This window comes from Staurois parvus, unplaced genomic scaffold (assembly GCF_062004578.1).
Source record: "Staurois parvus isolate SC_StPar_1 unplaced genomic scaffold, SC_StPar_1.0 ptg000564l, whole genome shotgun sequence".
In the NCBI taxonomy this organism is placed as follows: Eukaryota; Metazoa; Chordata; class Amphibia; order Anura; family Ranidae; genus Staurois; species Staurois parvus.
This window is the reverse complement of record NW_028318360.1, coordinates 8,912,759-8,938,438: the sequence shown is the minus strand read 5'-3', so window position 1 is coordinate 8,938,438 and position 25,680 is coordinate 8,912,759. Positions and strand designations below refer to the sequence as shown.

General features: G+C 39.1%; 1 protein-coding gene across 2 annotated transcripts in view; it reads left to right on the top strand.

The window, feature by feature from the left end:
* Positions 1–25,680, top strand: part of SORCS2 (sortilin related VPS10 domain containing receptor 2) — a 1,187,504-nt gene that overhangs the window by 754,484 nt on the left and 407,340 nt on the right. The gene's annotated exons all lie outside the window — the stretch shown is intronic.

The following is a 25,680-nucleotide window of genomic DNA, read 5'->3' as shown; positions in this document are numbered from 1 at the left end:
GGGCATTCTGACACTGGGGGGAACTGACTTGGTGTCACTGACATCCCCAGTGACACCAATACAGTGATCAGTGCTAATAAAAAGCACTGACACTGTACTCATTGCACTGGGCAGGAAAGGGTTAACATGTGGGGTGATCAAAGGGTTAAATGTGTGTTTTGTGCTGTTTCACATTATGTGCTGTGTCTGTGCTTTCCACTGTAAGCACACTGCTTTGTATGGCTCTGTTATGCAGAGCCATACAAAGCAGTGTGCATGAGCTGACAGAGGAGAGAATTAACAGGCTGCGCTTTAACCACAATGTGAACCAAATATAATTAGTGACCAAAAATATTATTAAATATAAAATATAAAGTCCAAATAACAATATTGTGTTGTAGTGAAGAAAAACTTGTTTGTGTCCAACAAATTTCATCATGTGCCAATCCACCACCAAATAAATTAAATGAACTCACCAGAGCAATATGCTCATCAAATTATAAATCAGCATAAGCGCTTTCTGCTCTGGGAGCAATACTCTGCGGGAGGATGAAACAGCACTGAAGCTAGTATCCGCATATTCAAGGAGCAATACTCTGCAGGGAATACTTGGCAATATAGATCCACTTCTTTAATAAACACCTCTCCCTCAGATGTCAGACCAACACTCGGGATATAAGAGAACAGAAAACTCATGGTGCAGTACCTTTAAAATCTTCTTATTTACTCATTGCACTTACAGATAATGGTGTCCCAGCTGACACCAGCAAACAAAGCGTGATATCAACCAATGCAATGAACCCAGCCTTGTCCCACATGCGCAGACACTGACAGCTCGGGAACGTAGTGATGTCACATCCACAGGCTCCGTCCCTACGCGTTTCGTCATCGACGTCCTCAGGGAGCCGTGCAGGAAACACACAGGGTAAGCGGGTTTCCCTCACCGTACTCTAGTGTAAATGAACTCTAAGAAAATTCCCTGCTCCCCCATCCGGACTGCATAGAACTCCTTCACAGTTTCAGCTGTGGTTCACTCATATGCAGTGCAAGAAATGCATGGATCCCTGTGTATTTCCTGCACTGCATTGCAATCACACTGTGTTTTGAGATCTGATGCTAGTGTCAATTCAAAGTTAACACCCCAAAAGCAGGTCGCAAACGCAATGCGATCCGGTTCCAGTGTGGATCAAAAAAAGGTGCATTTTTTGAGCTATGCAGTGCAATTTGAGCCTATTCTAAATAAATACACAGAATTGCATGTAAATTGCACAGGAATGCGGTGGGGTTTCTGTGCGATTCACGTGCAGGCTATAATGTGGACCCAGGCTCACTCACTGTGGTTCTCTGCTGGGGCCAACTGTGTCCTAATGAATTTACTGATACTGTGTTTGCTGCTTTGGCAGATGGGTACCCTTTGACTTATATATCTTATAGATGATTAATTTACTCCTGTTTTTTCCCTTTTACAGTTTACCTTGTGGATCTGAGAGCATGGAATTTTTTTGTGTATTTTTTGGGGCGGTACATTTTTAGGATACCTGTCTTCCATTCCCTAACTATGTGTCCTATCTCCTAATCTGGCGCAGGCGCAGGGTGGAAGCTTTAGTTTGTCCCGCCAACTGCCTGTAGCCAGTGAATTGAAATGGGTAAGACACACCTTCCGCACTGAAGTGCAAATAAAGTATACGCCATACAGGGGTGGGGGGGTTGCATTGGGGAAGGGTATGGTGGGAAGATGGTGTCAGGAGGGCAGCAAAACGCACCTTCTTCTGAGTAGACAAAAATCATTGTATCCGGCCTGCTTACCATGCCTTGCTCTGTACTTGGGCAGCACAGTGGCTAAATGGGTCCATGACTCAAAAAAGGTTAAGAACCACTGAGCAAGGAGGACGTTGTGTATGTTTAGATGTAGGCACAGGAGTGCCTAGGCTACACAATAGGAAGTGCACTGCTATTTTTAGGAAGGCATTCCAGACAAAATGCAAATTTTCCAGGCTACTGCTAAAGCACAATGAACTCGAGCTTCCATATAACATAGCAAAACTTCACTTTTTGATTCCAGCTCTACTTTATTAGATTTTATAGAAAAGCATGACAATAGTTATACAAAGTAGCTAACACTTATTATTATTGGCAAAGCGACTTGTTTTTGTTACCAGGGTCCATTTTTTTTAAAACATTTACAGAAACCATACCATTTACAGGAATATTATAGCCCTGGCTTCAGGCAACATTACATTATAACAGACTCACAACCAAAAACATATGAGGTGGTGTCAAAAAGTTTCGAGAACAGTTTTGTAACACACCAACAGATGGCAGCACAAGGCTGCATGCACAGTCACAGGGAGCACCAACCTTCATAAGTCAGTGTGCCAAAAGACATTGTCCTGTACATTGGGAGCAGTGCAACTGGTGCTATTCTGACCACGTGCATTACCACATCTGCTATTTTATGATTGATAGCAGGTTAGAATAAAGAGCAATGTTGAAACTTGGCAAATCTGCCACGGAGACATTTGACATGATTCAGTAAGTTTACAGTTTACAAGTTTTTGAGTTTAAATTAACTTTATGTTAATGTACCTCTCTTTGTTAATACATCTAAAGTATTGTGTGTAATTGCTAGTTTATATCTATGGTAAACAGCAGCGCAATTGTGCTTCGTTTTCTGCTAGAAAACAAAACATTTCTCCAGGACTTCCCCATCCTCTGGAACTCCCTACCCCAATCCATCAGACTGTCACCTACCCTCCTCACTTTCAGGCGCACCCTGAAAACCCATCTCTTCAGAGAAGCCTACCCCACCCTCTCCTAACAACCGATCTCCTCCACTCCTCCTACCACTCCATCCCACCACAGCCACTTCCTCCTGTACCACTATACCCTCCCTCCTAGATTGTAAGCTCGAAAGATCAGGGCCCTCGAACCCCTCGTGTATTGTATTGTTACTGAATTGTCTCATGTTCTGTCCCCCTCGCTAATGTACAGCGCTGAGCAAACCCTTTGGCGCTATATAAATACTGTATAATAATAATAATAATTTAGACAGGTTTCGTCGCTGCCAATCATTGCCTCAAAAAGTAAAATAACAAATACATGGAATTCAGTATTCATGTTGCACATTTTTTTTTTAAATTAAAAAAAAAAAATCATTGTCATTAGACAGTAAATCAGCCGATGACAATGGCAGCACTTTTTTAAAGTTGTTTCAAAAATATTTTTTCCAGTGTGTATAAAGGTACTAGTGATATGCCTCCCACTATCACAACATTCATTAATTATCCATACACAATCTCACATTGCCATCTGCTGCTTCAGGACATCAAACAATATTAAAGCCGGGCTTGCCAGCACTCCTGTTCAATACCGCTCCAAATCCCTCTGCCCATTTATTTCATGCAGAAGGCTCATCTGCGATGTTCCTTTATTCACTTCATTATCATTATCTAGCTTGATAAATATGCCCATACCTCTCATTAGGAATCTCATTAAATACTGGATTATGAGTAGATCTGCAAAATAGCTTTTATCTTGGACCCCCTATACAGTATGCGCAGTACATACTTACTTCAACAGTTATTGCAGGGAGCAAACAAAACATTTCATGATTTGTTAATGCAAGTGACAGAAACAATTGAGTACTGTCTGTGATACTTTTTTTATTTGTACTAACATACCATTTTCAGGACAAGCTTTCAGGATATGTACCCTTCTTCAAGGTCCAAGCAGTACTACTTCACAAAGTTTTAGCAGAATGTTAAAAGAAACAATCTCTGAGGGGAAAAAAAAACAGAAAAAAAAACCACACAAAAAAATGTACACAGCAATGGAGAACCTCCCAAATGTCCATAATGCACTGAAAAGTAGTAAATGATTAACTATTTCACACTGTTTCAGAGAAATACAGAGAGTAGAAGCAGATACAGCAGTATGTGTTGAGATACAGTCAGGTCCATAAATATTGGGACATCGACACAATTCTTAAATTTTTGGCTCTATACACCACCACAATGGATTTGAAATGAAACAAACAAGATGTGCTTTAACTGCAGACTGTCAGCTTTAATTTGAGGGTATTTACATCCAAATCAGGTGAACGGTGTAGGAATTGCAACAGTTTGCATATGCGCCTCCCACTTGTTAAGGGACCAAAAGTAATGGGACAGAATAATAATCATAAATCAAACTTTCACTTTTTCATACTTGGTTGCAAATCTTTTGCAGTCAATTACAGCCTGAAGTCTGGAACGCATAGACATCACCAGACGCTGGGTTTCATCCCTGGTGATGCTCTGCCAGGCCTCCACTGCAACTGTCTTCCTGCTTGTTCTTGGGGCATTTTCCCTTCAGTTTTGTCTTCAGCAAGTGAAATGCATGCTCAATCGGATTCAGGTCAGGTGATTGACTTGTCCATTGCATAACATTCCACTTCTTTCCCTTAAAAAACTCTTTGGTTGCTTTTGCAGTATGCTTTGGGTCATTGTCCATCTGCACTGTGAAGCGGCGTCCAATGAGTTCTGAAGCATTTGGCTGAATATGAGCAGATAATATTGCCCGAAACACTTCAGAATTCATCCTGCTGCTTTTGTCAGCAGTCACATCATCAATAAATACAAGAGAAGCAGTTCCATTGGCAGCCATACATGCATACATTACCTGACTGTAATTAGGTGTGAGTTGTTCATTAACATTTCTTTTGTTTCCAAGGGTGGGAAAGGTGTCTGGTGGAGGGAGTCATTAAGGCCACCTTGACAGGGTCTTCATGAGGAATCTGAGGTGTGAATGGTCATTAACATATATTTTGTTTCCAAAGGTGGGAGAGGTCTGAGGTGTGAATTGGTCATTACAATGTGTGACAGGCTTGGTAGGAACATCCTGTGTTCAGTGTTTTGTCCATCTGAGTACCTTGAAAATGCTTTGCATGCATTTTTCATGATGAAAAAAGGGCCTGGACAGCATTGGGAACTGAAAGAGTTAAACAAAATATCAGACGCAAATGCTTATAAACGAGATTTGCAGAGTTTAGCCGGTCTTAGAAGCGTTTTGCATTTGAAATGCTGATAAAATTGACTGCTGAATGCAAGTTTTCTGCGGTCAAAAAAACGACTGTTAACTCAAATGTCTGTAAACGACTGTAAGCTATGATGTGTACATGGACACATAGGAAAGCATTAGGGTGAGTTCAGGGGCTGCTGAAAAAAACGGTGAACAGCTCCTAAACGTGAGTTTATCAACTGCAGTGTACATGAGCCCTTAACCACTTGCCTACCGAGCACTTATACCCCCTTCTTTACCAGGCCAATTTCAGCTTTCAGTGCTGTCGCACTTTGAATGACATTTGTGCAGTCACTCAACATTGTACTCATATGAAATGTTTATATTTTTTTTCTCACAAATAGAGCTTGCTTTTGGTGGTATTTACTTGCTGCTCGGTGTTTTAATTTTTGCACTATAAACAAAAAAAGAGCAAAACATTTGAAAAAGAAAAAAAGTTTCTTTGTTTCTATTATAAAATTTTGCAAAGAGGTAATTTTTCTCCTTCACTGATGTGCATTGATAAGGCTGCAATGATAAGCAGCACTGATGGGCACTGATAGGCAGCAGTGAAGGGCACTAATAGGCGGCACTGAAAAGCAGCACTAATGAGGTGGCACTGATAGGCGGCACTGATGATGGGTACTGATAGTCCGCACTGATAGGCGGCACTGACTGGCGGCACTGCTGGGCACTGACTGGTGCCACAAACTGACGGCACTGCTGGGCTGCACTGATGGGCACTGGTGGGTGGCACTGGTGGGCACAGGTGGGTAGCACTGCTGAGCACAGGTGGGTGGCACTGCTGGGCACATGTGGGTGGCACATGTAGGTGGCACAGGTGGGTGGCACTGCTGGGCTCTGCTGGGCTTTTGTATATGTTAAAAAAAATCTGAAGAATATATTTAAAAAATGTTTTAAATATATTTTTTTAAAATATATTTTTCAGATTTTTTTTTACATATAAAAAAGTCATTTTAGGATATATTTGTACATATATTTGTAAATGCATTCCAAAAATCTAGATCTGTATTTTTAAAGACATACAGTATTTTTGAAATGTATTTTTAAAAATATTTTTCATATATTTTGTAATAAAAACGCATTTCAACATGTAGTATATATACAGTATATATTTATTGAAATATATTTTTAAATATATTGAATATTGCCAAAATGATAGTATTTCAAATATATGGCAATATATTTGAGAAGAATATTTTTTTAAATATATTTCAAATATATTTTCTTCCATATGGGTGATTAGTTTATGTCTGAGGTCGGGGGGTTGTCTGAAAGCTAGTATTGGGGGTTGCTGGAATATTTCTTTCAGAATTCCATCCTCTGTTATGATGGGTTGTAAATCTTTAATTATTTTTCTTATTCCTTCTAGTAATGGGTTGTATGTGGTTACTAGAGGTACACGGTTTTTTTTTTTTTCTCTCTGTATTGGAGTAGATTTTCTCTTTGGGTTTTCAAGGCTGTGGTTATGCTGTTGTTGATAGTTTTGTCCATGCAAGCAAGATAACATTCCAGCAATGCAGGTAACACTTACCAATGCAAGGCAAAGTTATAGAGTAACTGGAAGCCGATCTCCATGTAGATTTAAAAGACTCAAATTGAATGTAGCTCTGTCTTCATTAACCGCTTGAGTTTCGGAAGGTTTTACCACCTTCATAACCAGGCCATTTTTTTCTATTCAGCACTGCGCTACTTTAACCTCCCTGGCGGTATGATTATTTCAGATTTTTGGTGCTGAAAGCGGTACCATTTTTTTGCATGGAAATATGTATTTTTTTTATTGTAGGCTGTAATTTTTAGGAAAAACTCACTGAAATCTGTCCGAACAAGAGTCTAGTAAACATCCCGGGTATGATAAAATTTGAAACACAAAATCATAAATTATAATTTAATAAATAATCATAAAAATAATATAAAAATAATAAAAAATTTAATTCAATAATATAATCAAACCAAAAACACTGAAATGTGAAATAGAGCGCCAAGTTCGCACATTGCTGAGCTCAGTCGCAAAATCGTTTTCAGTTTCTGATGACGAATTTCCCCCACGAATCATTATCACTCAATTCTGTAAGTGGTTCTGATTTACTATCGCTGTTCTCTAGCTGATCTAAACCGCTTTTGACCTAAAGGGACACTTTTTGGACGCCATGGACATTTCTCAGTTTCCAGGCAGAAAGAACAGACAAAATGCAGGCAGGGCGCAGGACAAAGCACTAGGGACAATATGTATGTGAAATAGGTTGAAACAGCAATGTTTTACTGTGTAAAATGAAAAAAAAAAAAATGACATTTTTTAAAATTTTTAAATTTCCCGCCGCCGCCGGCGGCGGCGCCCGTACGTCCCGACGTCACAGGGACAGGACACAGAAGCCGGATGCCGGCATCTGCCGGAGGAGATGGCCGGGGACGCTGCAGGGGACACATCGTGGGAGCGCAGGGTAAGGTAAGTGAAGAACACATGCCGGAGCAGCGCCGCATGGTATTCCCGAGTGTAGCTCGGGGTTACCGCTTTTGGTACTGAAATGTTACCCCGAGCTACACTCGGGAATACCGCCAGGGAGGTTAACTGGCAATTGCGTAGCCATGAAGCACTGTACACAAATGGCATTCATATATTTCTTTCCCATACAAATTGAGATTTCTTTTAGTGGTATTTAATCACCACTGGATATTTTTTTTTTTTTTATAAAAATACTTGCTAATACTGCTTTTCAGGGAGATTAAACAACCAGATCGCTATTCCCTGTACACAGAGTTCTGTTTTTGTAATTGGACCAGGGGCGGACTGACCATTCAAGCACTCGGGCACTGCCTGAGGCCCCGGGTTCAGTAGGGGGCCCCATGAAATGCCCTTGGTACCTTTTTTATAGGCTTTTTTGAGTGTGGGCAAGGACACGGGGCCCCATGATCCCCTATTGCCTGGGGGCCCCATGAGTTGTCAGTCCGCCCCTGGATTGGATGCAACTGATCAGCGGGCTTCAGCCAAAATTGTTGGCTGAAATCAGCTGCCAAACTCGTGTTGTGGTCTAATCACAGCACAGGTTGTCAGGGGGTGCACATGCATGCATCCGCAGACTTGGAAGCAGGCAGTCATGTAATTATCCGTGACTGTGCCTGTCCGTGTCGGCCCACCACAGTAAATGTACGGTGGTGGAGTGGCAAGTGGTTAATACATCATTACATGCATTTTTTAATAGCAAGTAGTGTAAGAAGGTCAGCTGGACTTGGTATCAGCCTCTTGCAATTCCCTCTACAAGAGAGCTCAGACTGAGAGAGGGAGAAGCAGCACAAAAACATAATCAGCTCATGCGCTGTTGATTCTGCTGTCCAGCAGAACATTGCTCTCTCAATCAATATTGACTATTTTTAATCATTATGCTGCTAGCATTATAATATAGATAGGCAGGATATCATATTATTATTATTATACAGTATTTTTATAGCGCCAAAGGGTTTGCTCAGCGCTGTACATTATAGTGGGGGACAGAACATGAGACATACAGTAACAATACAATACATGAGGGGTTCGAGGGCCCTGCTCTTTCGAGCTTACAATCTAGGAGAATCTAAGATAATCTATTAAAGCGGAGCTCCACCCAAAAGGGGACGTTCCGCTTTCAGCCTTTGTCCCCCGCACCCCATTAAGGATTGGCACCTTTGGGGAGGGGGGGGGTACCCAAATTTGACAGGTGCCCGCTCTCACTTACGCTGCGATCGCCTAGGTGATCAAAAGCGGAAGTTGTCCTACTCCCCTTCCTCCCTGTAGTCTTCTTGGACACGTGACAGGTCCCAGAAGACTACGTGGCCATTCACAAAGAGCAGCGCTTCTTGCGCATGCGCAGTGGGCACCTGGTGGTGAAGCCGCAGGCTGTCACAGCCAGGTGTCCACACTGAAGATGCAGGTGCCAGAGACAGAAGACAGCTGATGAAACCAGCGGTGGTGAGGACATCACTGGACTCTGGGACAGGTAAATTTTAAAAGTGACTTTTTTTTTCAGCTTCAACTCCGCTTTAACTTGTTTTAAGCTTTTTTCAGTTGCTTCCTGTTTCTGGCTTAGGCCAAAATGATGTCAAACCTCCCAGGAGTCTATATAGGCACTTTTTCTTTCATCTGGAAGAGGAGTTATCTTAGCTAGGCACACCCTCCTGCCTGCATGTCTGAGCTAAGGGCAGATGGATTCAAGGAATTAAATGCTATATGAATAATCTACCCTTACTCAAGATGGCAGCAATTAGAAATGGTCGGGGAGTGTTTTACAAAATGATTTTCCAGTAAAATAAAGCATGGAGATGCATGAAATAAAGGGTGAGTTTGCTTTGAATATTAAAAATAAATAAAATAGTGTTTTTGGTCTGTGGTGCTCAGATACTGTTAAAGTGTTACTAAACCCACAACAGTAAAATCAGTCTGTATATGCAGTAAAGCATACTTGTTGTACTCACTGTGGAACCTAAGGGGTTAATCCTCTGCATTGTGTAAAAGGCTGTTTGATCCTGTTTTCTCTGCCCCTCCTCTTTTTCAAATGTCCACCTGATAGTGTGTATTGCTAGAGAGGTTTTTTTTTTTTATACTTGGGAGAGTGCATATGATCAGCGCTGTATAGACAGAGGTCAGGGGTCCTGCATCTTCCTAGGGCAGAAAGAAAACTCCTCCTACAAGCTTTAACCAGTGCTCTGCTGAAGTCACAAGACTGCTCTAACTGTTGATGAGAAAAGGTATTTAGCAGTTTATATTTACTAAAAGAATTGTATTTCCATGTTGTGTGTTCTGTGGGAGACCAGATATAGTGAATGCAAGGTCCTGGGTTTAGTAACACTTTAAGTTCTACATTAAGAAGAAAAAAGCAGAGTGACGGAAAGATGAGTTCATTAGTCTGCTGCTTCTTCTTTCGCTGTCCAGTCGCTGGCAGAGGGAGGGAGAAGACATACAAGTGTTACCTAACTGCAGCAAAGAAAAATCAGGTCTTCTCCCCTGCCAAATATGGCTGCACTGTGTAAATCTCAGGACTGGATATAAGTAATATAAATCCATTGGAAGCTAAATATTTTGGCTGGAATTAACCTTTAAAGTCCAGTTCAAACCACTGGTCTCTGCTATTAAAAGGGCACCATTGAGGGTCATGTGATGGCAGACTGGGGTAAGTAAAAAAGTGTTAAACGTTTTTTATATATTGTGAATGAGTAGGATCCGGTGGTGAGGGTTTTGTTTTTTCTTTTGCTAGAGATGGATTTAAACGTACAATATAGTTTTAGATTTTAGAATGAAAACTCATAGACAAGACAAAAAAATGTACATGGGGGGATAGTAACCCCAATTGATATTTAGAACAGGACTCCAGCTCTGCAAAGTCAACCACTAAGATACAATGCTGCTGGAGTACAAAGCCACATCTGTAAAGGGCAATTATGTGGAAGATATGTTTTGTTGTGTAATTTGACTGTAGTTCTGTGGTGAAAGACTATAGGGGCTTAAAGAATATGTAAACCCAACATTTCATATTCCTGATATGTGTCTGCTGTACCATTTACTTGTATAAAAAAGTCTCCTGTTCTCTTTGTATTGCTTCCTTTGTGTAAAATCCCTGGTGTTCCTGCCATGCCAGTCCTGGGGGGAGTCATGGGGGAGGAAGGTTAATGTAGTTATTTAATATTAATAAAATGTATAAGGAAATGTATGTGCGAAGTAGCTCACCATATTCCTTCTTTTTGGGACTATTTATTGGGAAAGTGCACCCCACTAGTATTGGTTGGGGGGGTTAAGTAGTTTGATTGGATTACAAAGCCAAACCCGTATAAAAATTGAAATAAACTTTATATATGTTATATATTTTAGACCAATATAAATATTGCATATCATTATATCATTGGCTTTATCCATTATAATGACTTGCATGTTGCATTGTACAATGGCTGTATGACTAGAGTCACAAAGGTCGAACTCCTTTGCCTGGTTGAGGAGCTGACTGATATTCTTCTCTATGAAGTCATTTCACAAAGTGGGTGACCTAATTTTGTAATTAAGAGATTATTTTCTGCAAAGCTGTCTTGGCTGTAGAGGCAGTGGGGCGGGTGGCATGGAGTTTCCCTCGGATAGTCACATTTCACTGAGTAAACATGATTTTAATTACCAGTAAACAGCTGCGTGATGCACTACATGAATATTATCAGAGGACTTGTGGTGAAAAAAGATGTCCCAAAACCATTCAGCCAGACGAATCCTTTTCTTCAACTGTGAAATTGAACTCACTACACAAGCTTTATAAATCATAATTAAGTCAGGCTTTAGACATTAATTCCTGGTTGGCTATTTCTTTATTTGTGGTGGGAACAGTTCTGAAAATTAGCTTCAAGTTTATCACTTTGGAGTTCACCACCCATAAAAAATAAAAGATTCTGGATGATTTTTAGTGTGTATTTGGACATTTGTAGTCAAGGAACTACTGATAAGTCAGCATGGCATGTAATACATAGTTATGTGGTAGCTTTTTTAAATGATCAGAATGGATGAAAGCATATTTTTGCTTCTCGTAGATCTGTTTTTGTTTTTTTTTTTGTAAGAATCAAGGTGAGAATTGTGTGTCATGCATTCTCCTTTAAAGGGATATTGTCTTGCCCCAGTTTCCTCATGGAACTATAGAAATTGAAGAAATAGTACAAGGATTCAAATTCTTCATCTCTTTTCTATTACCCAAATGCCCATTATAAGAAAACCACGATGGGAAGGCGTGTGAGGGTTATCCCTAACGATGGAGGACTGGCTGTTTATGTAGACTCTAATATAGGCACACGCCTTGTTTTCAGTAACAGCTTTTATGTGCCATCAACCAAGTTCCTGAAGTATGCATTTCTGGATGTTGAACTGAAAACAGATAAGGGTTTATGGTGCTGCTGACACTACATTTAAATGCCAGGTTCACCATCTCAAGAGGCTGCAAACTACTCCTCACTATTATATCCCTTGTACCATGGAAAACCATCCTCCATAAGATCTACCTGGAACTCCCACCACTACTTTGTTTATGGCTACACTATCATATATTCTTTGCATGGACTGGGTGCAGGCCTCTGGGAATCCTTTATTCAAACCCTACCCATAGGCACCCAACAGTCTATGTTTCCAACATATCCAATGGCACCAAAGTAGTTTGCTAACTAATGATCCCCCAATTGTGCCTTCATCCTCCACAGTATACTTTAAAACCCAGTAATTGAGTCCTCCCCACTTCCATCTCCACCTGCTATTTTTTAACCAACTGCTGTCCATCCTGGTATTTAATGTGACTCATTTCTAGACCCTGCTCTACTTGTTCATTAATAAACCATGTTCACAAAGTGTCCATTGACATTCTCAGTTCTTTCTTTGGCCAAATGTTGCAGCCACTAATATTGGTAAATGCATTCACATGTAAAAAAAAAATTTTTTAAAAAATGCTAAGTTCACCTTTTCCAGAAAATAACCTATGCAGTCAAGGGACCCCAGTAGATATTAAAACACTGTGCAGCTTTGTAAAATATTCATTAATATTATTGTCATAAATGTAGGCCATTTTGACCCCTTTGAAAACCTGGTCAAAAATCTCCCATTCAGGTCTCCTCATGTCCTATCTCATTGCTAGGACTTGAACAGGCATTACAGGATGGAAAAACAACAGTTTTCATGTCCTAGCAAGAAGGCAGGATGTAGGGGTTACTAACTACTTTTCCGCCAGGCTTCTGGGGGGCCCAATGGCCTACAGGTATGGCAATAAAATGAATGAACATTTCACAAAGCTGTGCAGTTTTCTAACACGTACTGAGGCCCCTTGACTGCATTGGCTGCTTTATGAACATGTATAAGTAGCTTTTAATAATGGCTCTCTACTTTGTGTCCAAAATGCATACATTGTATAAGGAGATAAGAACTGATGCTGGTCAGCACACTATATGTGAACTGGCCCTTAGGCTTTATTTTGTTAGTAAGTTCTGTAAAATCTATCTAAATCTACTAGTCCATCTAACACTGCCTTCTCTACAAGTTGACAATGTTGCTGTTCAAGGGAGGCTTTGTTGTTCCTACCAAAAAATACAGTGGGGGACTTGAGGTTCTACCTTAAGACAGCAAGCATGGTAATGGCCAGATTACCAGGTAAAAATAAAGTAAAAAAACACTTTCATTGGGTGTCTAAACCCAAACAAACTCCAATATGTAGATATTATGTAGTAGTATTTATGCACCACCGTCTTCCTGAGGTTACTTCTGCTCCACATAACACATTGGGGTGGATTTACTAATAGCAAATAGACTGTGCACTTTGCAAGTGCGGTTGCACTCCTTTTCACCAGACCTTAGTGAATGTGGTGAAGCTTCACTTTATAAAAAATACACAATCAAAGGTAAGGAAAATGAAAAAACTGCATATTTATTAAGCTCTGGGTAAAAAGAGTGCAGCTGCATTTGCAAAATACATAGTCTATTTACCTTTAGTAAGTCAATACCATTAATATGTGATAATGCACAGTATAATGGCATAAGAGGCTGCTGTTCTGCAAACCAGCCCAGAAAGATCATCCCTACTCAGATCCTTTACTGTTTTGTGGCTGTGAATAACTTTCTTTGGAGCCCACCAGTGAGCAGACACGAGCAGTTCTTTTCACTCCAAATTGAAATTTGGCCAACATTTTTGTTATTTGCAATTTCCAAATTACAGTAGTAACGAATTTCAACATATCCGAAATAACGAAACTAAAATTCATCTGAAATTCAAATCAAATTTGAATCGAATTTGAAAATGAAATTGAATTCGAAAACAAATTTTAAATATAAATATATTTGCTGACTATTGTGATTTCCTTCAAAGACTGTGTGTATTAGTGTTAGAATATAGCTGTCTTTCAAAATTCTAAGTTCAAAAAGAATAGAATAAAACAGAACAGAATAGAATAGAAAATAGGATTAGAATAGAATACAGTATAAAAGAATAGACTAGAAAATAAAATAAATTAATAGAATAGAAAACATTAAAATAGAATAGAAAGAATATAGCCATCTTCTGGATTTTGAATTTTGAAAGAAATAAAACATAATAGAATAGACTAGAAAACAATAGAGTAAAACAGAAAAGAACAACGAAGAGAAGAGAAAATAAAGAAATAGAATAGAAAAGAATAGAATACTAAAAAAAGAATAAAATAGAAAATAAAAATCAGAATTTCGAATAAAGTAAAATCAGTTATTCTTCACAATGAATTTGAATTGATTCAATATTTTTTATTCAAATTCGATTCAAATTCGATTTGAATACTTTGAATCCATTAAAAAATTTGAATAAACCAAACTAAACAAATGTGGTTACAATGGAACAAAATTAAATTAGTAACTTAATGAATCGATCTGAAACTAAACTATTTTTCTTCTTTCTGCACGTGTCTACCAGTGAGCCTTGCAACAAGACAGTAAGAAGCACTGAAATTTGATTCTTGTGCACATTTTTCTTTGCACTTTATAAATGATTAATCTTCCAACATCTTTATAATTGGAATGCTGAGCTTGGTTTCTTTTCAGCAGACCTGTGTTAGGTATTGTGCGAGCATTCTTCTCTGTTTAGCGCATTTTCTGAACGGCATTCAGTATCCACAGAGAGATAATGCTGAAATGACTATAACCCCCACGTGTTTTGTGTCAGCATCGTGTCAGGGCTGCGTCTTCTGCTTTGATGAAATTGTCAGTGTGCTCCTGGCCCATTCAGCAGGTGCGGCTGATAGATTGCATCGCAATGGGGCCCTGAGAAAGCAAAATAGATTCACTCTGATTGACAGGTATGGTTCTTTGTTGCCACTGACATTTCAGAGCACTTTGCTACAATTAAAATAAAAATGTTAGAAATTCATCAGGAGTGAATGGGAGACTATTGTGGCGGTTATGCCAGCTCACTTATTCACGTGATTACAACCTTTTGTCTATACATCAATCTAGCCAATCCTGATGCGGCTAATACCAATAAAGTTAATGCCAAATGATACCAGCTGTGCAAAAAATAAAGATCTAATTTATTTACACAGAACAGAAGCTTGCCGTTAATCAAATATAACAAAATATAAAGTAGCTGGTATAACTTTAAAAGTAGTGATATTAAAATGTAAATGCAGAATGTTACCAATACATAGAGACAACTACAGGAAAGAAAGGTACAGGAAAGAAACATGGAATAATGATGGTACGTTACGCAGACATCCTGATGACTGGGCTTCAAGAGAGAGAGAAGGGGGGTCTTGCTTTTGTGTTACATACTCTTTGAAAAGACCACTCCTAGACTGCCCCACCCAGGTAAAGTTACAACCTTCCACATATCTTAACCTCTAATAGGTGGGCTCAAGACACTGGTCAGTTTAGGTCACCAACTGTTAAAAAAAGACAGAAAGTCCTAGCTGCCTTCCTTCCCCCTCACCTCAATTGAGTCCTTTGAAGTGCCATACCCTATTTGTCACATACCCTTTAGTGCTATTTAATATGACATTCAAAGAATTCCAAGGCTGGCTTATACTTAGACCCCTATCAAAAGTTCACAATAATGTTCATGAAGGTAAAAATTATTGTAGGCCCAAAATAGCCATTACAGTGACCATGGTGCTTTAAATCAAAAAGCAGAAGAGTATGCTTTTTCCACCTCCACCAGAAATACTACCTTCTATGACCTTACAGTAGATCACTAACATTTCAGTTATGTTTTGAAGAAGTCTCAATTCTGTTTTTATTCAAGTGGTCTGTTCCCCAGGGGACACCTTCCTATGTGCTGTCTAAGACTAAGGCTGTCTATGGTACCCTTCTTCCCTCCACAGCCATAACAAAACGCAGCTAGTAAGGAGATGGCTGCTTAACGAGGGCACTTGTCTTCATCTCTGAGTACGTGCCTGAACCAAGTCTCCCAAGAGTAATGCAGGGGGACGGGGGACTTGTCTGATAAAATGTTCCAAGCAAGTAGACATATGCTTACAGATGCCTTCTGCCAAAGCAGCCATCTCCTTCCTAGCTGCGTATCTGCATGGCCATGGATAAAAGAGAGGTGCCCTGTCTGACCTCACAGGTAGGGCAGAGTACTACATGTGGTTTGGCCCCTGCGGAACAGAACACATTAATGAAAACTGAAGTGAGGCTTCCTTAATGTGTTACTGTCATTTTTAAAAGCTGTTAAAGAATATCTGGTGGTCCGGTGAACAAGGTCTTTCTTAAGGCACTTTCTGGGTCACAATTGTCTCCCAACTGTACTCCTGCCTTGTCATTCTATCACATGTGTGTTTCGTAACAAATTGATTTTTGGATGGAAACGTGAATTTCTGAGATTCTAATATATACAAATCTCCGAATGGAAATAGTAACAAATGTCAATGAATCTGAAAAAAGTTATAACAAACATTACGAATGCATTGGTTTAATTTGTGTCATTCGTATGACATCACATGATGCGATAGTAGTTGGGGGCCCATTGGGAAATTGATTCAATTTTCAACTTTGTTTAACATTATTATTATTATTATATAGGATTTGTTTGATAATTTGGATTTGAGCAAAGTTGTGATTTCAATTGAATTTGTAATTGTCACAATCAGTCAGTTCAGTTTTACAATCTAATGCAATTCTAAGGTTTGAAAAATTTGGGTTGCCAAATTTTGCATTATTTATTCCATTGAATAGTCTCGATATATGAATAACAAATCCACCCAAATTATCCAATTCGCAAACTAATATATAGCAGTTTTGGAAAAACTGCAACATTTTTGGAATCCACCTAGACCAACGAACATACAAAATGAATTCCAAAAGCAAGTCAGTTCAACATAATGAATGTGGCGAAATGAAATTTTTCAATGAATGAATGCATATGAAATTAAAATTTCCAGTGTACCATGTCTAATCACCCTGCACAGGCAGAGTTTACTGTTGTCACTATCCTACCAGTCCTGAGCAATGATGTGCAGTTGATGCTGAAGTGAGTGCATGTAGATGGGAAGTTGCTGAAAGAGGTGATATCAAGCTATAGCAAAGGATGAAAAAAGGTGAAAACAGTATTTTATTGAAAAGAAAATCATGGCATTGTGCTTCAGGAAACAAAACGTTATCCAGTTAGGGTTTAGATCTACTTTAAACTGACTATGCCTGTTAAAGTTGTAATAGACAATTTCTTTTTATTTAGCAGCGGCTGTGAAGTGCAATGGCCTGCCTGTCTGAATACATTTTAAACCCTTTCCTAGATGCCTCTTGTGCTATGAAGTCATTGATATACAAAGGAGACTGCACAGAGCTTGTACAGACAGTAATATGTGTGGTCAGCCTTAGGCACAATTGAACATTTTTCTTTGAGTGAAGGAAATAACAGCTGGAATTGCATTGAATTCCCTGGTACTGCCAACAAGAAGTGCCAGCCTTTGCACCACCAAGGGTGAGCTGTATTTTCATGAAGTCTTTGGTTTCACTTGGGGAGTTATTTACTAAAACTGAAGCGTACAAAATCAGATGCAACTCTGCATAGAAACCAATCAACTTCCAGGTTTTATTGTCAAAGCTTAATTGAACAAGCTGAAGTTAGAAGCTGATTGACTACCATGCACAACTGCACCAGAGTGCTTTGGTTTTAGTAAATCCCCCCCAGCTACCTTCTTTTAAGTTTTTGGTAAGTGTGGTCTTACTAAAGCTGTACTGAGAACAGAATTAAATTATATAGAGTTTTTGAAAATAGAAAGTCATTTGCAGTCCAGATTTGAAATAAAAGGCAGAATCCTTGAAGAGAAGGAAAGAAATAAAGAGCCTGGTAAGTGACAACACTGTGTTTGCAGAAGCAGAGGCCCGTGGGTCAATTCCAACTATGGACACCTTTTCCATTGAGTTTATCATTTCTTTGTTTTGTGTGTTAGCTGTTCTTGGTGTTCCAGGTTCTTCGTACAATCCAAAAACACGCTAGGAAATAAATAGTTTTTTTACCCAAGTTGGCCTCAGCATGTCTCTCTACAACTTTGGTAGGGATGCTCAAATGCAAGCTTCTGTCAGTGGTTGGGAATAATGTGAACCGTTGAGTGTTCTTTGCAAATAGCTGCATATAATATCTTCAGTATATAAATGAACAAACAAATACTAATCAAAGCATATCTGAACAATGTTCACAAAAAACAGAAAACAGAACAATTGCTGTATTGTTGAACACGGCATTTTATCACCTGTCACTGAACTGAAGTGCTCCGAGTTCCAGCAATGTAGCAGATAATATGTTCCACAGATGACTCATTGGAGAGTTTATTGGCACCCACATAGTTTGGTGCAGGTCCATTTCCCCACACTTCTTTCACACATGCTGATATCAATAAGTGGAACCTAATTAGCTGTCACTAACCATAACACATCACAATACCAGGATTACTAGGCATCCCACTGAGAGCTGCCTACACTGCTGAAAATGTGCTAACTTCTTTCACCTATCACCCTAGATTTATACTAGGCAGGGAATGTTAAGAGCCTATGCATGACATAGTACAAGATAAAGTCATTTATGGCACATGAAGGAGTGAGGCGCTAATCCTCCAGATCAGGTAAATTTATTTGGAATTCTGTGTCTGTGTTGGGTTGCCTGTAGACAGATGTCTTGACAAGTCTACAATAGGAGCAAGCAAACATTTGCCTTGGAGACAATGATTACTCCAAGAACCTGCACAAGCAGAGCTAAGCAAAGAGGAGAATATTACTATCAGTATTGACAATCTCACTCTTCTGAGAACTACAGATTTGTATAGAATATTTTTTTCTCTTTTGTGTACACTGCAAGCCTTATAATTTATTTGTGTCTTCAAAACTCCAGTCTGGTACAGGGAAATTTAAACAAATAGAATCATTCATAGGGATAGATGCATGAAAGGAACACAAAGATATATCTTACTTCATCCATTCATAAATCAAGTTTTATATAAAAACCTTGAGCTGCATTTATCTTGCGATGAGGCATACAGAATTTGGTGATGTAGGCATTTATATAGAAAGGAGTCATAGCCATTGTCAAGGCTGCTGTTCTATGCAGATTAAAAGCAGTGAGAACAAGAGCTCTGCCAGATGTAGGGAAATGACTTGGCTGAACAAATCATGGTTGTTCTTGTCTTTCATTTCTCTTCTTTAAACTGGCTGCATGTTGCAACTGATGATCAGTTATACAGTCTAAAATATTTAACAGTTTAACTAAAGTTTCCTGTTTAACAAAGACAAACTATTGTTACTTAAAGTGTTACTAAACCTAGGACCCTGCATTCACTATATCTGCTCTCCTACAGTACACACAACATGGAAATGCAATTATTTTAGTAAATATAAAGTGCTAAATTGTTTTTTTCATAAGCAGTTAGAGCAGTCTTGTAACTTCTATTAGTGTCCAGCAGTGCACTGGTTAAACCTTGTAGGAGGAGTTTTCATTATCCCCTGATTCTCCTATGAGGCTGCAGGACCCCTCACCCTCTGTCTGTTTTTTAGGTTTTTATTACTTTTTTTAAACAAGTAAAATCCATTGTGTGTGTATATTTTTTTTTATTTCAATCATTTTCATTAGGCTTTAATAGAAAATGTTAGCATTTTTTCAGTTACAAAGATCATGCAACAAATTTTACAAAATACAGATAATATATACAATAAACAATGTCTTGTGGTTGTTTTTGTGCATCCAGAAACTCAAAATTAAATTGAAAATTTGAAATAGTTATTTGAAAAAGTTGTTACATTGTAAGGCCTGGTGTTCCCATATTCGAATAGAAAAGAGGGGACTAGGGGGGAAATCAAGGGGGAAGGGTAGGTTTTAAGGAGGGGAAAGTAAGGAAAGGATGGGAAGAAGGAAGGGAAGAGCAGAAGGAAATAGGTGTTTATGTTGTTACGCTTTCTGTTTTGAAACATTCAAGGTGTTTATGTGTAGAAAGTAGGAAATGGGAGAATTTGTGAGGGCTTATAGACCGGATGTGCTGTAAATATATGAGATAAGTGAGAAGGAGAAAAAGTAGACAGTCAGGAGGGAAAAGACCAGTGGGTGGGTGTGGAGGAAAGGAGTGGGTTGGGAAAGGCATGGCACAGGGAACTCTCATCCTTTGTGCAATTGTCTTTTTTTTCCAGTGGTGTAGACTACTTGTATATTTATTTTCAGTAGTTTTGGGTTTTATATGGTACTTTTATCTAGCCCCTAAAAAGTCATGTTTTTGTTATGTGAGTTTCTGTCCTTTGGATCTAATTGGGACATGGTGCTTTTGATGATTCTTTCAGTCGAGTATACATTCTGGTATAGTGCCCTTTCTAATGGGGTGGGGGTGGGAGTGATCCTCTTCTGGGTTGTACCTCTTTTCTGAGTCATTCATGTGCGTGTGTGTATGGACTATCAGACATTAACATTCCACCTGCAGACTGAAAGAGGATAACAATCATATAAACACTGCACATAGCAGTTGCACCTAGCAATTAACTTTTATGGCTGGATTTCTTGCAAATAATGATCTTAAGCTGCATTGTAAGGTTCCTTTGGGTCACCTACATTTCCGCTGTAAGATAATACATAAATGAAGAAGATACATGGAAAAAAGTTGACTTTAATCAATTATACAGAGCTGATCATTTTCCCACAGCACATTACATAGCACTTTAAACAATTCCCATCACACTTTGCTTCTGTAGAATTATACTTGTGAAAGGGCCAGTTTGGGAGGAAGCTAATTAACCTTTCAGTGGTTTTGGACTGTTGGAAGAAGCCCAATAAGAAGCGGAGAGGATACAAACTACATGCAATTTGTTTCCTTGCTAGAAAATTATAGTGGAATTCCAGCTTAACCCGAACATCTATTAGAAATGTCCCCACCCCCCTCCTAACACCTATGCATGCTAACCTGTGTAAGAAAGATGTATATACAGTACCTACCTGTTTTCAGGCCACTTCAGTCTGGTCATGTGATCCCACTCCCCTGAGCCAGCCAGCACAGCTGATAGGGATAGAAGCAAATGCTGACAACAGCTGGGTCATTAAAGACTATGGGTGATGTCACTGTTCCAGGCTTTTCCAGCCATTGTTGGAGTGCTCTCTCCTCTCCCCTGCAGCTGTCAATGGCTTGCACATGGGATCATGTGAGTGGACCTGGCTGAAAATAGGTAGGCATATGTATCTTTCTCATACATGTTAGAAAGCATAGGTGTTGGGGGGTGGACATGTTTAATAGTACTTAGAATTAAAGTGTTACCCACTCACTATATCTAGTCTCCCACAGTACACACAACATGGAAATGCAATTATTTTAGTAACTATAAACTGCTAAATACCTTTTCTGATCAGCAGTTAGAGCAGTCTTGTGACTTCAGCAGAGCACTGGTTAAAGCTTGTAGGAGGAGTTTTCTCTCTGCTCTAGGAGGGTGTGAAACCTCTGACCCTCTGGCTGGACAGTGCTGATTGGCCAAATGCTGATCGCATGCACTTTCCAAGAAAAAAAAACCCTCTCTAGCAATACACACCAAACTGAGCATGTGCACGTGACTACGGATTCAGTCTGTATCAGATGGTCATTTCAACAAGAGGAGGGGAGAGAAGAAAGGATCAAACAGCCTTTTTACACAATGCAGAGGATTAACCCCTTAGGTTCCACAGTGAGTATAACAAGCATGCTTTACTGCATATACAGACTGATTTTACTATTGTGGGTTTAGTAACACTTTAAGCTGAAATTCACTTTAAACTCAGGACTCAAATGCTGCCATGCAAGAATGCCAGCAATATACCCAGCACACTGGTGAACAACAATCTACTCTACATTCACAGTGTGAGAGACAATTAGGGGTCTGCAGTAGGTGTGAATTGTGCAGAGCTGGACAAATCCCAGGAACCAAGTAGCCATTGCTCCCTAAAAACTACAGTTGGAGCCCAACTTTTGAGGTTTTCACTAGTTGTCAATGGGCAAGCTTCTAAAAAAAAACTTTCTGGCTCTTGGATTGGATAGACTGGCTTCACGATTTTTTATTAATTGTCCACCCCTGGTATACTGATAGTTGCTTTAAAGCACAAAGTGCTTCATAGATATTAGATTGCTGGCAAATGGTATTGGCGTAAACTATATCAATGGAGTGCACTGTAACAATACCTGGATGAAAAACTGAATTACTTAATAAGTAGGCTTCTTGTATGCATCTCAAAGCAGATTGATTTTGATTGTCAGTTTTGACTGTTTTGTATTTTTAACAAAAAAAAATACTTGTTCCAGGTCAATGGCTCAGAAATCATCAAAGTTTTTGTATCAGCATTGAAAGCCAGGCAACTAGCAATTTCAGAATGATAGGTCAGCAGTACAAATCCAACAAAGGCTTTGATCCTGCCCCATTCTTTCTAAAGTTAACCTCCCTAGCGGTATTCCCGAGTGTAGCTCGGGGTAAAATGTCAGTACCAAAAGCGGTAACCCCGAGCTACACTCGGCTTACCATGCGGCGCTGCATAGGGAGTCCCTGCAGCACTTACCTTGTCCTTCGCTCCCGCGATGTGTCCCCTGCAGCGTCCCCGGCCATCTCCTCCGGCTGATGCCAGCATCCGGCTCCTATGTTCCGGTCCCTGTGACGTCGGGACGTACAGGCGCCGGCGGCGGCGGGAAATTTGAAAATGTTTTAAAAATTTTATTTTTTTCAAAACGATTTTACATAGTAAAACATTGCTGTTTCAACCCATTTCACATACATTTTGTCCCTAGTGCTCTGTCCTGTCTCCTGTCTGCATTTTGACTGTTCTTTCTGCCTGGAAACTTAGAAAAGTCCATGGCGTCCAAAAAGCGTCCCATTAGGTCAAAAGCGGGTTTAGATCAGCTAGAGAACAGCGATAGTAAATTAGAACTACTTGCAGAATTGAGTGATAATGATTCGTGGGGAAATTCGTCATCAGACACTGAAAATGATTTTGCGACTTTGCTCAGCGATGTGCGAACTTGGCGCTATATTTCAAATTTCAGTGTTTTTTGGTTTGATTATATTTTTGAATTAAATGTATTATTATTATATTATTATTTTTTATGATTATTTATTAAATTATAATTTATGATTTTGTGTTTCAAATTTTATCATACCCGGGATGTTTAATAGACTCTTGTTCGGACAGATTTCAGTGAGTTATTCCTAAATATTACAGCCTACAATAAAAAAAAACTACATATTTCCATGCAAAATAATGGTACCGCTTTCAGCACCAAAAATCTGAAATAATCATACCGCTAGGGAGGTTAAGAAAAAAAAAAAGTTTTGTCTTGAAATACACTTTAACAATAGCTGGTGCTAAAATGTCCACAAACATACGTAGCCTGTAATGTACAGACAGATACAAGATTTTTCAGTATGAAATAACAGTTTGTTTGCAGCTGTCTACAAAACTCTACAAATGTCCAAAATAAGGGAACTTTTATCTTTCTCAAGAGCAAAACAATTCTATCTACTCTCCAGGGTTGTGGAACACTCTTTCTTGGAGATCTGAAATGTTTCAACAAACCCAAGCAAACACTGTGGGTTCTGTGCCGAAGCTTGATAATATTATATTCTGTTTTTGTGTGTATGATAAGAGGGACAATGAATAAAATATGCGACGCAGGAAAACCATAGTATTGATCCAGAATCCTAACAGCACAGCTCAATAAATTTACAAGGTCAACGAAAACAGAAACTGATTATTGAACTACAGATATGTTGTTACTGTAATTGTGCTGCATAATTTCCACATTGGTACGGCGTGTGACTAAGAGCCCTGTGGGGGGCAATCCACTGCATTAAATGATGTAGTTAGAGGCTTCTATTCACATTTATAGCTGCCAGTGCATACATTATTGTGAATTATAGTCATCTTCAATACCCATCCAAATGTCATTTTTTGCCATTCGAGAAATAATTTTATCACCATTAGGAGGGAACAGATTTGGACAGTTCTTACAGAAAATATATTACAGAATTTTCATTGTGAGATAAAATAAAGAAACATTTTAATCAAAATGTATAATTTATATTCACCCAGGATGTATACATACCTCCCAAATTTATGAGATGGGAAAGAGATACACCTAGTAGCAAACAGTTTGCAGGCAAAAGACACGTGCCTACCACAAATATTTTATGGGGAAAATGAATGCCCAAACAATTATTTGTTAAACTCTACAGTGTGTTTTACCACTACAATCTTTTTTAAAGTGGCTTTTGAAATTAACAAATGCAATAATTTAGAAGTTGGATGAAAGGCTTAGTGCAGTAAAACACTTTAATAGTGAAAGAGTAAATTTTTTTATAGAGGTCTATACATTAGGCAAAAAAGAAGGACAACTGGGGGGGTGGGGGGGGGGGGGGTGGGGGGTGCTTGTTCCAAAAGAGGGACAGTTCCTCCAAATAAGGGACATTTGGGAGTTATGTGTACAACCTATGTATGTAATGAGTGGCTTTTGTTTTGGCAGCTTTGCTACCTCACTTATTCCCTTTGTTCTGTCTAAGATTTTAAATGTAATAAGTGATTAACACCTTTTGTCCACATCAGAATCAGGCCTATGTTGCCTCTCTCCCACTTATAGTTTATTAATAACCAATAACCACTGTGCTGAATAAAAAGAATAACAAGAAAATAAAAATCTAATTTATTAACACCGAAGAAAAGTAGTTATTAATCAAATCAAATATACTGAAATACCAAAGATATGATACTACACAAAAAAATTGATGTTACAGTATAACATACAGTATATTACCACTATAGAGAGATGACTATAGGAAAGAAAGTTACAGGAAAGAAAGTTATAGGAGAGAAAGTTACAGGAAAGAAACAGAGCAATGGTGGTACATTACACAGACATCCTGATGTCCTGATACCTGGGCTCCGAAAAGGCAGAAATTGATCAATTGCTTACTTTTATACCCCCTCCCCCTCCATTCCAAGTAAAGGCACACCCTTTAATAAGTTCCAATATTTTGCCATTTCTGTTCAAAGTGACTTGTGAAAGATTATTATTATTATACCTTTTTTTATAAAACGCCAACAGTTCGCTCAGCGCTGTACATTACAAAGGGAGACAATACATGAGACAGTACGAAAACAATACAATGTGATACACGAGGGGTTCGAGGGCCCTGCTCTTTCGAGCTTACAATCTAGGAGGGAGGGATATTGGCCAACTGTATCTCATCAGATGGAATTTATGATAGGCCAATGTCCAGCGAAGCATACCTCCTTTGAAGCCAGTTCCCCTCGGGAAGATCTATGACAATACTCACTAGGAGGTGTTAGAAATGATGACTCCAGGGCTTATTCAGCCAGGTGGCCATACTGCCATAAAGCCCTACAGGAAAGCTTCAAAAGAGGGGTGCTGAGGTGATGCAACAGATGGTAAATAAGTTGCAGGAATTGAGACTTAGACCCCTATCAGAAGTTCACAATAATGTTAAAAATATTTGTAGGCTCAAAATATCTATCACACTCTAAAGGTTACCCCAACATTCATTTTGTGCAGCTGGCTGCTCTGCTCCCCACATTGCTGGGGCAGTCACTGTGTTTTGAGTCTGAGCTTCTGGATGTCTTTCAGATGTTACATAGTACAAAATCATTTAATAAGTGGATGCAGCCCTTCCCAAAAGCACTATGAAAATCCTTCCACATTAGACGGTACAAA